At 39.2% G+C, this 17,313-nt stretch overlaps 1 pseudogene; it reads left to right on the forward strand.

Annotated features, from left to right (window-relative positions):
• Window positions 1-15,949: 15,949 nt before the first annotated feature.
• Window positions 15,950-16,415, forward strand: LOC143672132 (coiled-coil domain-containing protein 25 pseudogene; annotated as a pseudogene).
• The last annotated feature ends 898 nt before the right edge of the window (window positions 16,416-17,313 follow it).

Below are 17,313 nucleotides of genomic sequence, written 5' to 3' on the forward strand. Positions count from 1 at the left end.
TATAGAGTTATGAAAAGCATGGGTTGTGTGTATTGTGTATATCTACAAACCATTTAATTTTATTAAAGAATAAGGAGTGAGGTAGGGAATAGTGGAAGCTGGCAGGGTAGGCAGAGGTTAGGTCATAGGGGCTTTATATGCCATACTGAGAAATTTGAACTTTATTCTGTAAACAATGGAGAGATATTTAAGATTTTTAAGAAAGGGAATGATGCAGTCAGATATCATGATAGAACATTTCTGACTGGTGAAAGGACGGATAAATTTTTAATGAGGCAAGACTAGAAGCAAGGAGACCTGCTAGGAGGCTATTGCAATATTTAACTGAGAAACAGTAAAACCTTAAATTAGGGCAATGGCAGTAGAGAGGGATGGAGAGGAAAAGAAAGACAAAAATTATGCACCATGCCAATTTGGCAGGAGTTGATATATAATTAAATGGGGGGGGGGTAATGGAGAAATAGTAACTGCATAAAAATCAAGGGAATATATTTGTAATGATTCAGAGCTCAATAGATCAACTGCAGAAGAGAAGTTCAGAGAGACATAATGGAGGGATATCTGTTTGGGGAACATGTGTGTCACTGATGACTTTTGCTTAGTTTCATAGCAGTAGTTACAGAGCAATAGGTTGAGGAGTGAGTGGAAGGTAAGAAAATATAGGTAGTGAGTGTATAGTAATCTTTCAATAAATTTGGTTAAAAAGGTCAGAGAGAAATAATATAGTTGACTCTAGGGTAAAGGAAATTGTTTGAAGTTAGGAGGAATCCAGGCTTCTTTATAGAAAGAACCACCAGAGAAGAAGAAATTGAAGATATAAGACAGAAGAGATAATTGATGGAACAAGATATTGAAGTAAATAGAACAAAGTAAAATCAAGAGTAGATATGGAGATGTTAACTTTGAACAGAAAGGGGAGGCTCTCAGTTCCTAAAACTGGATAGGACTAGGGAAAGAGGGATGCGGAAGCAAGTAGGTCTGTCAGTGGGGTCAGGAAGATAAAATTGTTCATTCTTAAAGGAGACATAGTGTTCCAGTGAGAGGGAACATTATATACAAAGACATGGACTGAGAGAGTGTGACTGGTTAACAGAAAAGAAAATTCAGTAGGACTGGAACATAAATTGAAGAGGGGAGGTAAGAGGAATGGTTAAAAATGGAGCCAAAGTGGTAGCCAGGACAAGATCAGAATGCATCTTTGCATCCTGTAAGCCATACCAATGGGTTTGGGCTTTATTTTCAGGGAGGAAGAACATTTTTAAAGGCTTGGGAGTGACTTGGTCAGCATTGTATTTGAAAGCATCACTCTTGCTGCAGTGTGAAGAACAAATAGGATGGGCAAACTCTAAGGCAGGGAGAACAATATGGAAGCTACTAGAGTAGTCCTAGTGATGTATGATAATGGCTGAACTAATGTGTTGCCTATGGGGTGGAAAGAGGTGGATGGATTCAAGAGATTTTTAGGAAGTAAGAATGGATAGGGCTTGGTGATAGATAGGGTATAGAGATGAGAGAGTGGAAGTCAAGGATAACGTCTCAAATTTCTAGCTTGAACAACTAGGGGAGCATGGTGGTACAATTCATTGAGACAGGGAACTCCAGGGAAGGACTAAGTTTAGTCCATGATGAGTTCAGTTTTAGCCATGTTGAGCTCGATGTACCTGCGAGACATAATTTACTAATTCTTTGATTCATTTACGCAATGAATATATTTTTAAAACTTTTTATTAGAACATTTGTAGGTTTACAGAAACATCATGTAGGAAGTACAAAGTTCCCTTATATCCCCCTCTCACACACAGTTTTCCCTATTACTGGCATTTTGCATTAGTGTGATAACTTGGTTACAATTCATGAAACAATATTATTATAATTATGCTACTAACTGTAGCTCACTGTTTACATTTTGTTGTACAGTTCTGTGGAGTTTTTTGTTGTATGCATGTGTGGTAACTTATAAACAAACTAAAATTTCACTTTTTTCCCTTTTTTGAATACACAATTCAGTGGTGGCAACTACATACACAAGGTTGTGCTTCCATCCCTATTGCCAAAACTTTTCCATCACCCCAAACAGAAATTACATATCAATTAAACATTAACTCTGCAATCCCCTGCGCCTCTTCAACAAATATCACTATGCTATGTCCTGGGAACTAAGACCCTTGGGGCTTAGTCTAGCTTAAATTCAGATAGGCATGTTGGTATTAGAGTGAAGCTCAGGGGAGGATTTAAGGCTAAAGATATAGGATTGGGGATCACCAATGCATTAAATCATACAGGGAGTCTCTAGAAAACATCAATATAAATGGGGCAGGTTGAAGAAAAGGTGCCTAAAAAGAAAGCTGAGAAGTGGCCAGAGGTAAGAGGAAAATCAGGAGATGTGGTATCACAAAAGCCAAAAGATGAGTGGTTCAAGGATGGTAAATGTTTCTGATATACCAGGTAAGAAAGTCACTGAAAAAAGTCACTGTTCATTGGATTTAATGGCAATGTGAGCTATGTGGGAGTATCAATGGAGTGACATGGGCAGAATCCCACATGCAGTGGTTTAAGAATGAATAGGAAAGAAAATGGAGATTGGATTTGTAGATAATTCTTAAAATTTTTTTAGCTATTATAAAGAGGGAAAGAATGATTGACAGTCACTAGAAGAAGAATGTGGGATTGAGGGAGGATTTTTATTTTTGTATTAAACATGCCTGGGAATGTTTAAATTCTGATTGGTAATGGAGAGCTTCAAAATTGGATATAGAGGGCAGAGTTAAGACAGTAAGATTCTTGAGAAGGTAAGGGATGGATTCAGACAATGGGGGGCAAAGGGATTAATCTTCTCCAATAAAAAAAGCAAGGAAAGAGGAGACGACAAAGGCTGATTTGATGACAGGACATATATAGAGGTCCTGACTGATGGCTTCTAGTTTCTCTGTGAAACGGAGAAAGAATCATTTGCTGAGAACAAGGGTGCAGAAGGAATCAGGTGTTTGAGGAGAATGGACAATGTTGGAAATAGTTGCCATGGACCAGGAAAACCCAGCAAACTTGGAGCTCTGCTTGATATTCAAATATTGATGACTGTGAGCTTATTGTGATGCCAATCTGTATGGTTTCATATTAAACTCAATGATGCAGTTTAGGCTGCATCTCTGAGGAAGCAGTTCAAGAAATGGCATCTTATGATGGTTTCAATTACAGGACAAGAAGAATGAGGTTTCTAGTAAAGCAAGGAGGTGAAGAAAGTATCTGATGACAAGATAGGGTCCACTGGGCACCTCTGAAGGACATAGCTTCCTCCAAAGGTTTGGGAGGAAGGCCTGTGGCTAGAGCAGGAGTGGAAGAGCAGGACAGTATGGGGGAGGGAGTACAGGTGAGTATTGGTTGAAGTGGGGATTGCATTTAGGTGCTAAGGAGCACCATATGAGAGGCATGATAGACTTCACTGTCCTTGGCATTGCAAATGGAACTCTTAGGCTAGGTTAATGACCTTCATCAGGGCTGTCCCTTGGCATGCTCTGTGGGAAAATAATGTGTCAGTCTTCAGATGAAATTTAGCACTCTCTGGCTCATGGCCCTGAGATTGGGGAAGGGGAAAAGGAGCGAACATGGTCTAAGATGGCAGCTTTTTCACCAAATTCAATGAATTAATGTTAGTCGCTGTTGTCTTTTTTACATTGTGATACAGGGATGTCTCTCAGATCACAGAAGAAAATTAAAAATCTGGAGGCAAGAAAAGCAAGCTGGGTTCCAATTATTTGTATCAGGAACTGGGGGAAAAAAAGAGGACTGAACATTTGATAAGTTCCTTTGCAGCAGATGCTATCCATTCACTGTCCATACCCCTTGGACCATACATTTTGGTGTGCTCTGAAACTGAACTGCCTAAATCTTCATCTCTGTTCCTGAGGGCTTTGTTCAGAGGACCCTCTCATAGCAAGCCATAAGAGCCAGGAAATTCACAACCCCAGGAACAGCCCTCAACCAATACCTAATTGAATTGGGTATATAAATATCCCAGCCTCCTTGACTCCTGAGTGGGTTAATATGAAGCATGTCTTTTATAACTGTTCTAGACCTCCCCCAGGGCAATTAAGCCCCAGTCATCCCTGTCCAATCGTGTTCCTTGTTGGGCCACCTTTTCTTTCCTCACTCCCCCACTTCCCTGACTGTGTTCCCTGCACATCTCCAATAAACCATGTGCACTCATATCGTTGTCTAGGTTCTAGCTTTTCAGGACCCCAAGTCAAGTCAACTTTCTATGAGATTGTTACTTTGCCTATCCAATCAATTTAAGCCTAATAACAATTATGTGCAATAGGTATGATTATTCTCATTTTAGAGATGAAGAAATTTGAGGCTCAATATGCTTGTGTAACTTGGTTCAGGGAAAACAGTTTTATATGGCAAAGGTGGGGTTTGAACCTATATTTGATCAAGTTTAATCTATAATACAATAGTACGGGAGGTAGCTATTGGCATAAGGAGATTTCAAGTCAGAAAAGCTTTTTATTTCTTTTAATTCCTATATTTTAGAAATGAATGTTTTTATACTATTTCTTTTTATTTATTTATTTTTTTTACATGGGCAGGCACCAGGAATCGAACCCAGGCCCTCTGGCATGGCAGGCAAGTGTCCTTGCCTGCTGAGCCACCGTGGCCCACCCTATACTATTTCTGTATTTGGGGTATAATTGATCCTATTTTGTTTCTCCTACTTTTTAGTAAACTCCCTTTTGAAAATGTTAGTCTGCCTCTTCTATACTAAATGGAGGAAGAAGCAGTATTTTCATTTTATTCCAATTGCAGAGGGAAGTGAATGCTCTGCCACTGGTATGGCTGTCCCACTCATTTTGACCATCATTATTCTGAAGCTCATTATTGCTCAGACCTTGAAGGGTTTGGTTTCACTAAGGGATCCCATTCATTATCAAGGACATGTAGCAAAAATAGATTCTAGAGAATTAAATATAGAAAGTCTGGGCCATCATCTAGATGTCAGAGTCATAAAAAAAAATGACAATGATTCATAGTGTCAGAGCAGGAAAAAATCTCAAAGACTATCCTGTTTATTTCATTTCACAGATGAGAGACCTGAGACGCAGATAGGTTGAGTAATGTGCCAGAGGTCACACTGAGTACAGAATAGGGACAGAACTGAAACACCTGATTAAAGTTCTTTTTCCATCCATAATATTGAAGTGGCCCAGATTTTTTTTTCTGAATTCTTACTCCAAATCCTTAAGTCCAAAGTTTTAAAAATGTTTCTAATTGCCATATGGGTCACACAAGTATCCATCTCTCCTTTTGCTTTGATGCTAGATTAGAAACTATACAACTAGAAAGGTAAAAGATGGATGATATTTCAAATGTACCTCTTCCATATTTTCTTTACTACTTCCTTTTTAATTCTTATACAGAGAAGCACTTTCCATCTCATCTCTGGTAGAAGTGTTTATATCCGAAGGTGTCTATATCAGTTATGCATTGTGGTAGTTATAGAACAAGGTCTCAAAATTCTTTCAAGCTCCTCAAGAGGTGAGGTCTATATCTCCAAAAGGGGGAGTCTATAAACCCTACCCTTGCATATGGACTTTGTGAATGCTTGACTGATGAAATTAGCAGAAATGAGAAAAACAGGCCACTTTCTGTCTTTCAAGATGCTCATTCTTGGAACCCTGCCAACGTATGTAAGGAATCAAGCAACCCAAGGAGAAGTACATGTGGAAAGGCCCCAGCGAGCCCCCAGCCAACAGCCAGCACTAACTTGCCAGTCCTAGAGTGAACCTTCTGGGAAGTGGATTCTCCAGCTCCATTGAGCTGTCCCATGTGAAGCAGAGACAAGCTTTCCTGCAGACCTCTGTCCAAATTGCAGATCTGTAAGCAAATAAATGATTGTTGCTTCAAGCCACTAAATTGATTTGAGTGGGAGCTACATAGCAAAAGACAACTGGAACAGATGTTGCCCCGAAACGCTATATAATGACTGTTTGCACAGTCCAGAGAAACTCTTCTCATGGGATGGCAGAGGTGCATGAGGGCAAGCAAAAGACACAAGCCTCCTTAAGGCCCAAATTTAGAACTGGTCACTGGTACTCTGCCAACATGCTATTTGCCAAAGCAAGTCACATGACCAAACCCAAAGTTAAGGGGTGAGGAAATATACTTTGTCCCTTTAGTCAGGGGAACTGCTACACAAGAAAAGTGGACATATAAGTAGGGGTGAAAAATTGCAACCAAGTATGCAATCCACCAGTGTCTGAATACAACCAAGCAACTTTGGAATGTGCTGAAAATGTCTCCCTTTTAAAGTATTAATAGATTCTCTGAGATATACTATCAGGATGTTTTAGGCTTTTAGAAAAGTTAGATATAAAATGAAAGTAAATTCAAGATGGAAAAAAGAACTCATATGCACAACATTTTTGAAAAACTGAAATGTGATGGGAAGAATACTGAAATCAGAAGAAACTACTACCGGAAAAACAGGATTGTATTTTTTTCTTTCCTGAACTAAGCTCTATCATACAATCTGGAGGTGACTACTTTTACCTTTGTAAAATAGATTCTTTCAGGGGAAGTGTTTATCCTATTTCCAACAAAATCACTGGTTTCCCATGAGGATAAAAATACCATCTTTAGGGAACAGTGTAAAGATATAGCATTCTTCTCTGCCTTTCTATTGTTATAGAAGATTAAATTGGGGGAGCTAATTCACAGTCTGTGAATGTTTCTTTTTAGAAAACCTGATTTCTGGAGATATCAGAATAGCACAAATACTATTGATGGGACTGTGCTAGATTTATATGGTTTCAACTTAGCTAATTAGAAATACATGTCCCAGAATTTCCTTCTCTGCATAGTTTTAGTTAACTTGGGTCACAAGAGACATGTTGTGTGAAATCTGGAAGGTGGAAGTAAAGTGGCATCCATGTTCTTTTTTTTACACTTGGAAGGGCAGTGCAGGGCCCAGGTGCTGTTGCAATTCCTGCTCGTAGTCACTGACCTGCTGGCTCACCTTGTTAGTGTAGGGCAGCAGGTAGGTCCACAGCTTCTCCATCTCTTGCCAGTGCCATCTCCAGCTTCTTCTGGGTGAGTGTATGCAGCTTCTAAGGCAACTGCCAGGTTTGCAGTTTCTCTAGTTCTGAGTAGTCTCCCCCTTCAGCTTTGTGAAGGGCACAGGTTTCTCTTGTGTGTCACTATATCATTGAAGTTGGAGGCTTGGGGATAGTTAGAGACTGACAGGTTCTGGCTTATCCTCAAGGTTTCCAGTTTCTCCTTGCTCCCTCTATCTTTCCCACTTGACTGCCTGTCCTACTGACTTCAGACCTAGCACCAGGCTCAGGTGCAACAACTGTACAAAACTGTTTAATCAGCTCCCTTGATGGTATAGGTAAAATTCCTATTTTAAATAATTGCTTATAGTTTTGCTTCTCTGATCAAATCCTGACAGATACAAAGGCCTTATGTGAAACTCAATAAGATTTATCTTTTCTAATATTTTTTCCAAATACTCAAGTCCTTTAGTCTAGTAAATGCTTACTAGATTCCAGGAACTGTGGTAAGCATTGGAGGAAACAAGATGGATAGACAAATGATTCCTGCCCTGGGAAGTTCAGTCTGGGCCCCATATATAAGCTGAGCTATGTAAAGGAAGCTACAGCTACTGTTAAATACAAAGAATGTTATTACCCAACTCTTAGAACAGGTTTATGCTCTCAAACCAGATGCTTTAATGATTTCTCACCCAGACATCTGGGTACAGCAAAACTGCCCAGCCACACATATGTATGACACTAAGGAATAGGGTAATGTGACACTTACTTGCTTTGACACCCCAGTGACATGTTACAGTTTTAGGTGACCTGGCAATGGTGAGACAAGTTTTTCCAATGCCCAGGACATACTGATAGAAACTATATAAAGTAATATTGCTAATGAGAAATGAAAATGATTCCCAGGTGCTATAGGCAGATAGGCTAGGGAGTGGACAAACCTCATGCTATGGAGAGGTACAGTATCAAACTTAGTACCCCTGAGAGGAGGCACAGATACCACATCACATATTCTAACAAGGGAGAAAGAAACTATACAATGATGCTGTCCCCTGCAGGAATTAGTCTTATGTACACATATTTGTACAAGTTGGCCTTATAGTTGGTAAAATATATTATGGCATGTCCATATCCTGAAATACTGTGTACCCATAAGAAAAAGAAAATGACATATGTCTATATGGACTAATGATGGAAAAATCTCCAAGACATTTAAGTCAATCAAGCAAGGTGACAACTGTGTATCTTATACTACCATTTGGGTTTATAAAGGAGCAAAAATAATATGAATACATGGTTTCTTGTACAAGTATGAATATCTTTGGAAGGACTCAGAAGAAACCAGTAACATTGGTTACCTCTGGAGAGGAAGACAGGTAGGCAGGGAGTCAAGAATAATAGGAATGCTTTTCACCAAATACTCTTGTACCTTCTTATTTTGTGCTCTGTAAATTTAGCACTTGCCCAAAATATAAATAAAGTAATAAAATAAAATGGAAAAGTTAGGGAAGAGTGGCCACATGAATGTAAAAGACATTTGGAAGATGACCCACTAGTCCTGGAAGCCCCACAAAAACATTGGCACTCAGGAAGGTGAGAATGTGCCCACTGGCCCTGGGACTTACTGTGGCAGGTCTCCAAGTGCAGGGAAATCAGGGCTTGGAAAAGAAGTACCTTGCAAACAATATGGTACCCATCCAATCTGGGGTGAAGAGGTCAGCAGTAATTATTTTCTGTGAATACCATTACAAACAACCACAGCCACTTATTTGGTAGACCTAATGGCTCCTCTTTTGATGAGCTCTCGAACAATGGGGAGACCGGTGATGAGTTTTTTGTTGTTGTTGATTTCAAAGACCACCCCTTCCATTTACCATATAAACTATCAAAATCAAAATGAAACAAAATACAACTAAGAATCCGAAGGTCCTAGAGAGAAGCTAAGGGCCCAGTGAGTGCTGGAACAATTAAAAACTCCTACCTACTAAGAGCTAAGAGCAGAGCTACTTGTTAACCACCTCAGCAGCATTCTGTCAGGAGAATGTAGTCTTGTATGACAGAGCCCGAGGGCTTAAAAAAAGTTATTGAAGGAGAGAATTCGATTATAACCTTCTGGAGACTAGTTCAGACACTCCCACATCACACTGCATTCCTCAGAGAGCGTAATTCCCATCTCTTTAAGGAGAAAGCAGCCTCTCATTTGCTTTCTCAATCACAGGTATTTCCAGCTTCATGTCTGTCAAGCCACCAACCCAGAAATTCCAAAGGCAGCCACCTTTTCATCTGGAAGAGAGAGAGGCGTCAAAAGTCCTCAATCTCACCTCACAAACACCCCAGGCCTCAGAGTCTGGAAAACATTTTTTTTTGAGCAGAAAATACTCAACCCAGCCCTGTCAGGATTGCAATCTTGGTGTTTGTCATTACACAGATTTTAAGTGTTCAGAAAGAAAGGGGAGATGAAAGAATTTAGGACTCTTAGGTGTATCAGATGTCATCTCACTTCAAATACCTTTTCCTCCACCCCATCACCAGGTTTGAGGGGGACATGAAAGAAAACTGCAGCTTCAGGATGCCCTTTTGCCCATCCACCCCCCTCCCCCCAGACAAACCTACTTTCATCTCTTGCCCTAAAAAGTAAATAGGACAGTGTGAGGGTAGAGGAAAAAAAGGACTGGGTCACAAACCTCACTTCCCACCTGGAGCCTACTGCTCTCATATTCTAAGACCATATTTACCCCAACCTTCCACCCTTGCACTCATGATCTTTCTCTTCAGAGACCCTAAATTAATTTTCCTGAGTCAGAATATATTACCCAGGGAGAAAATGTTCTGTAATGCAAAACATATCAACCTTCTTTTGAGATAATGGCCTCATACAGTTATAGGATGTTTGTGCTGGAGGAGAACTTAGACATCATCATTTTTAAAATCTCTCTGTTGCAGGCAACTGAAACCTAGAAAAGTTAATTGGGCCCCCCAAGCTAGTTGGTGGGCCAGAACTGGTAGGGAAGTTGTCTGCCTCTTGTCTGGGATGCTTATCAATATACTTCAGGGTGAGAATTTTTATATTTCTTATTCTTTTTTTATATTGCATGTCTTATACTGAATCTTACACATATTATAATAATGCTCCATATGGATAAGTCACTTTCTAATGAAATCCACTACCCATAACAGTGCCAAGAATCAGAAAGTAATGGAAAGGGACTAGATGCTCCAAATAAATGCTTTCAAAGTTATACACTAAGTTTATTTGCTTCATATATCAGAAAGGCTTTCCAACTTTTATTCAAAGTCTATTTACTGTAACTTTGCACGTGATTCTAACAAGTTTAGGTATTTGATTTTCTTCATTCACCTGTCCAAGAAACATTCATTGAACCCCTGCTACAGACTAAGTCCTGTTCTTAGAGATTAAGGGCTTAAAGATAAATAAGGTACAGCCTTGGAACTTGCATTATAGATCACAAACCTACAATCCCAAGGCAATGTGCATATGGAGGTTTGTGCAAGTGCTATGGGGGCCTGTAATCCAGCCTGGAAGAGTTAGAGGAGGACTCACACAGCAGGTGAAGTCTGTCCTGGTCTCAGAGGGGAAATAGGTGTTTATTTGCAAACATAAAGAAAGAAGGACATTCCAGCAAACAGAACAGTGTGGGAAAGGTACAGAGAGGTGAAAGAAGTGTGGTGTTTTCCAGGATATGCAAGTTTTCTGATTGGAGGATAGGGTAAATTCAAGAAGTAGTAAGCTTATATGCTGTGCCGAGGAGTTCAGACTTTGTTCTGAAGACAATAGAGAATCAAACAAAAATGATTGTCAAATTCACCTGATTGAAAGACAACTTTAGCTGCCTGTGATGAATAGATTGGGTGTGAAACTGAAGTCAGAGAAATACTTCAGGAGGTTTTGACAACAATGTGTGAGAAATAAGGCCTGAATAAACTCGAAAGCAATAGGAGACAGAATTGTGGGAAATGTTGATCTTGGAGGCAGAGGGTGAGGAAAAGGCCGGAGATGAGAATGACTCCCATATTTCTAACTAGTTGTCCCTCCAAATTCCATTCTGCCCTTCATTTTGAATAATAGAAGCCTTGAATTTTAACTGGGAACAGAAGCCCATATTTCACAGCCTCCCTTGGAGTTGGGTAGAGCCATGTGATGAAGTTCTTGTCAGTAGGCTGTAAGATCTGAAAGGGAAGGAGCATGCCCTTCTCCTCTCCCTTACTCCTTCATGCTGTCTGGACTACTGACAAGATGGCTTGAGGTAGATCAGCCAACATGGAACACAAGGTGGAAACTATACACAAAGGAGGGCAGAGGAGCAAGACTGAAGGGGCCTAGGTCTGTGATGATTAGAGAGCTGACAAGCAGGCCCTGAAGTGCTCTCATTTACTTTGAAAAAATAAACTTCTGTTTTGTCTAAGCCACCATCATTTTGGGCTTCTGTCATTCATAGCCTCAATGAACCTTAACTAACACAGATAACCAGGCAGTTGATGGCTCTGTTATGGAGAAAGTGAGGAAGAACAAATTTGGAGGAAGGTAAAAATATAAATTTGAGTAACTTGATGTGAATTGTGTATGGAACTTCTAGATGGAGATATCAAGCTATGGATCTAGAACTAGGAGAGAGGTTTGGAATGGTGATCCCAATTTAGGAATGACCAATGTGGAGTAGTAGTTAAAGCCATGAGTGCAATTGTAAGTGAAAAGATATGGCAGAGAAAGAAATCACAACCTGGGGTCAGGAAAGGCAATTAATGTAGAAATAAAGGAGAATGTATGTACTCTGGATATAGAGGCAAAGCCAGGGTCAGAGTCCATGTGCTCAGGCAGGCTGAAAGGAACAGATGGAAATGTTATTGGTGGGCTGGGCTTATCATCCAAGGTCAACATGGATCACAGACAGGGGCAGAGGCCAAGTGGTCATTATAATATAGACCTCCAGGCTGTTGAAGTAGGAGCAGTTCAAAGTGGTCTGAATATTTGGGGGAGAACAGTGACTATCAGATTACTTCACATACAGGGGGAAAGTCAAGCTATGGGATTAAGGGATGCTGCATTGTTGTGAAGTTTAATACAACACTATGACAAGGGAATCTTGGCCCTTGGCATAGGAGCTATCTATACTCTGCCTTGGTATGCTGGTCTGAAAGTGTTGTGTACCCTAGAAAAGCCATGGTCTTTAACCCTGATTCAATATTGTAGGGTAGAAAACTTTGATTAGATTGTTTCCATGGAGATTGGCCCACTCAATTGTGGGTGTGATTTTTTATTAGCTTACTCCATGGAGATGTGACATGCCCAATTGTGGGTGTGACCTTATGATTAGATGGAGATAACTCCATTCAAAATGGATCATGATTAATTTATTAGAGTTCTTTAAAACGGAGAACATTTTTGGAGAAAGCTCAGATGCCTGGAGAACAGTTGCTTCAGAGCTGATAGAGATATAGACATTTTGGAGAGGCTTGTTGTGCCTACAGAGAGATCAGACACCTAGACAAGGATGTCTGGAGATGCAGAGCCCAGCAGATGTTACCATGTGCCTTCCCATGACATACCAAGCAAACTAGAACCCACAGTTTTACCCTGGAGGAGCTAAGTGAAGGCCCACAGATGCTTAGAAAAGAAACCACTGGAATCAGAAGCTGAAGCACATTGGCCTTCCTCAAAGTCAATGTATCCTTTATGGAATGCCTTAGTTTGGACATTTTTATGGCCTTAGAACTATAAACTTGTAACTTAATAAATTTCTTTATAAAAAGCCATTCTATTTCTGGTATATTGCATTCTGGCAGAATTAGCAGACCAAAACACTTAATTATAAATATTTTTGTGGTGGGGGCAGGGACCTTCTAGAAGCTGCTAGAAGACTAGTGCAAGGCAAGTCCGTATAGAAGCCAATAGTTAACAGGTAATTCATTAATTAAGAAGTCAATGATTTTGATTCTCCTCACAGTTCTATTTGGTTTAGCAATTGGCTTTGTCATATGAGAGAAGAAAAGAGAGAGAAAAATAAGAGAAGAGGAGGGAGGGAGGGGGGAGTGAAGGAGGGAAAGAGAGATAGAGAGCCAGAGTGAAGGAGAGAGAGAGAGAGAGAGCACGAGAAGGACCAAATAGTCATTTAGAACACTCCATAGTTGTTCTGGAATGCATAAAATTCCGATGATCTATAATGCCTTTGCCTTTCCTCTCAGCAAAATCTCCCCATTCTTTCAAGACCCAGCTCACATTTTAAAATCTTCATAAAGACCTCCCAAGCCACCCTGACCTGTATTGATCTCACATTCATTAAAACTCAAACAGCAACCTCATCTGTACATAAAAGGAATCATTTAATTATATACTGTTTTTGTATTGCTAACTATATTGGCTCTTATCTTTTCAAATAAATTATAAACTCCTTGAGCACAGGGATTATATCATACATGGAATCTGTATCCCTTACATGCTGCATTTATTGCAAGTATTAAACAGATATTTGGTTAAATGAAGCCAAGGAAGCATTTGAGCTGTGCAAGTGTTATGACATACTTCCTAGGTAATGTGTCTCATGGTGACCCTTTAAGGAAGAATAAGTACACGCCAGAGTTCCATATTCTTGTCTTTTAATGCATATGCTAGAGGATATTTAAATAAGAATTTAGGACAGCTCAGATGATCTACCCACCCCATAGCACACGTTTAGGGAGAATTGCTTGTCCACTGGGTCATTTACCTTGCAGTATTGAACTTCTGGCTTCTAAACCTTGTTTTTTTGTTTTTTAATGAAGTAATTTGCTTCAGTTGATTGAACTTTCTAAGGTCTATTTCATTAAAAAAATGAAAATAAAAAAAAAGGGAACTGGAATGGGAAAAGCACTCAAATTTTTCCGTAGTGACAGTAAGATAATAGTTTGAATTCTCCTATACAGAATGGGGTAGAGACTTGGGGTCTGCAAATTTCTATGTTAATACTGAAGCTCCTAGTGGACATTCTGACTGCAGTGAATTGACTTTCCAGGCCCTGCCAAATGGAGATAGAGGAACACCATTGGTCTTTTCGTGCTGATGAGGGATCAACCAAACAGTAGGTTCTGTTTAACTATAGAGATAGACTGATAGGACTTTAGATGTAATATATAGAAAGCCAAAAGCCCAAACCTAATGACTCAAAATCCAATTTTCAATATAGAAAATATAACTCCAAAAATACTGAAAAGAAAGACAAAAATGAGTACCAGATTCAATTACTATTTACCTTAAATTTGGGAGCTGGAACTACCTATTCTTCCAGAGATGCAAATAGCTGGAAATGACGATAGCTGCTTTTAGTGAGCTGTGGTGCCAGGTGCTATGCTTTTCTCTTTAAGTACTTTATCTGTAATCTGCAACAATCTAGTATAATTATCTCCATTGTATGGTTTTAAAAACACAGTTAGAGAGATGCTAAGTTAACCGTTTAAGATTGCAATAATATTAAATGGGCAGAACTAGTATAGAAACCCAGATAGAATCTAAAGCTAATGTGCTTTTCCCACATTTCCATACTAATATATGTTTGCTGAATTTATGAACAGTAATTTACAGTATACAAGGAACATTCATGAACATTATCTTATTTAATTCTCAATCCTCACTTATAACAGCTGTCATACTCATTTTGCAAATAAGAAAAAATGCAAGAAGTCACTCAATTTGGTTAAGCTTCAGTTTCCTTTGTTGCAAAATAAGGATAATAATGTGCACCTTGGATTGTTACTGGGGACTAGACATGTTGACTGTATCCACTAAATAGCCTAGTCAGTATGCAGTAAATGGTAGCTATCATTATTCTCATTGACAAAGTTGTGAATTGTCCAAAGTTACACAGCTGAAAGGTGACAGATGCAGGACTCACAAGCAGTTCTTTTGATCCTAATGCAGTGCTCTACCTCCTACAGATGGGTCCAGTGAAGTCTCAGGAGGATGTCCCTACAAGCCAACATTTAAGTGAGACATGCATCACTTGGTGTAGGAAGGAATCAGGTGTCTAAACCTTATTGCTCTGCAGTATTTTGCAGTATTTTTCGACCTTGACTGCATGTAGTTTTTTAGACCTCCTGATACCCAAGCCACTACCCAGACCAAACATACCAGAGTTACAAGTGGTGGGGCCTGGGAACCAGGATTTTTTAAAGCTCCTCCATATACAGCGAGGGTAGAGAACCATTGATTTAGAGAGAAACATGGTCAGAAACTTTTTCACATAAGGTACTCCTGACTCCCAATGGCCTTATCACCCTCAAGCAGTCTGACATTTTAACATCTTAGCTTTATCTCTGCACCTGGCAAAGTACTTTCTCATTCCTCATTAGGCTATTAAAATACGGAGAAGTAGGCCAAGGAAGGACTGTCTCTCATTTTCCTGATGAGAAAACTCATACCCACAGCTGTGATTTGATTATCCAAGGCTGTGACTAGTTAGTGGCACAACTGAAGCTGAAAACTTTTGAGCCTAGTACTCACTTTTGTACCCAGACCTCTTTTTAGTATATTTTTCTTCCGTTGGGTATCAAAAAGGAAGAGGTGTGTTCTTCTCTTGTCCCTGTACTACTTCCTTGAATTGCTTTAAAAACTCCTCACTCCATCAGCTGAAAGTTAAAATTGAACTGCATCTTGAGCTTCCAGAGTTGAGTGCTGCAACACGGCGGGAGTCGCCACGTGGCTGCAGAGGTCATGGTGTTCTACTTCACCAGCAGCAGCATTAATTCATCTGCTTACACTATTTGGGAAAGGATAAATATGAAAATGGAGATCTAAAAAGTATGGCTGGCCTGAAGATATTTGATTTCATGTGGACCGACTTACTTCAGCTCATGTATACCTTTAATTACATAAAGGGGAGACGCTAGAAGACATTCCAAAGGAAGTGCTGATGGATTGTGCACATCTTGTGAAGGCCATAGTATTCAAGGCTGCAAGATGAACAATGTTAATGTGGTATAAGCACAGTGGTGTAATTTGAAGAAAACAGCTGACATGGATGTGGGACAGGTAGGCAAAAGGATGTTTAAATGTAACAGTGGAGAAGAAAGTGAATGAGATACTAGATGGATTAGAAAAGACCCAAATGGAGTGCTTCCCAGACCTAGCAGCAGAGAAAGACTGCTGAGGTCAGGAAACGAGGAATGAAAAAAAAAAGCCCAAATTCAGGAAAGGAAAAGGAGAGAAAAAGAAAAAAATGAAGAAGAGGAAAATAGGTGAACTTAGAAGCTATTTATCATTAATGAAAGTTGAGAATATGTCTTTAAATCGGGATGGCAGTGATTCAGATGAATTCAAGTGAATGGAGAAAAGGACCTTTTAAAGATGTGAATTTAAGGATATTGCAGACATTTTGATTTCAGCTATGGTCTGAATTACAAAAAACAACCAACCAAAATTCTACCTTCATTCTCAACAAATATTAATTTCAGAGATTTTTTAAGTCCCCTTTTTTGCTGACAGAAAATGATCATATATATAAATAGTTAGACTTGAGCTATATAGACATATAATATAGTTGGACTAGTTGGACTAGAAGACAGCATATAACTTTAGGAAAGTGAAAATATTTTTGCCAGACTATCTCTTGATACCTCATGAAAGTTGACTGCCCTTGTTCCTAAGATAGGCTTTAGAAAAAACAAATCTAAAAACTGTTTCTGTTACTGTGGTCTTTCCCTGAAAACAGATGTTTTGAAAACCTTTTCATATTCTTAAAATATCTTTTCCTATGTTAAAGAGAATGTTTTGGTGGGGCAATATATGTGAATATCCCCACCCCCACCTGATTTCCTGATTAGGAAAAGGAAGCATATGATTCTGAAGTTAATAGTGGTATTTTCATAAAAAAAAATGAACTGTGATTTTAACAAACACAATTTGCTGACAAAAGAAAATTCAAAACTGGTCACTGGTTATCTTAATGGCAAATGGCATTTATATGGACAGATATTAAGAACGTTATTCCAGAGAAAAATGATTATTAGACTAATTTCATTCCTGATTCAAGGAGAGTCTTAAAACTGAGAATCAAAATTTTTGAATTTTACAGAATTAAGATAGCAATGGTTCTTGGGAAGGAATTTGATCAAGCCCTCCTTGTTACCTCATATACACAATACATTGTGTATAGTTAATAAAACTTCTCATTTTTCTATAGGAAGGAAAAATGGTCTATTCATTATTTAGAATTTCTGCCGAATGTTATCCTCAGGTATATCATATTTATGGCTGGAAAGGTTACAACTGTGATAG

Source organism: Tamandua tetradactyla, chromosome X, assembly GCF_023851605.1.
Source record: "Tamandua tetradactyla isolate mTamTet1 chromosome X, mTamTet1.pri, whole genome shotgun sequence".
Lineage (NCBI taxonomy): Eukaryota > Metazoa > Chordata > Mammalia > Pilosa > Myrmecophagidae > Tamandua > Tamandua tetradactyla.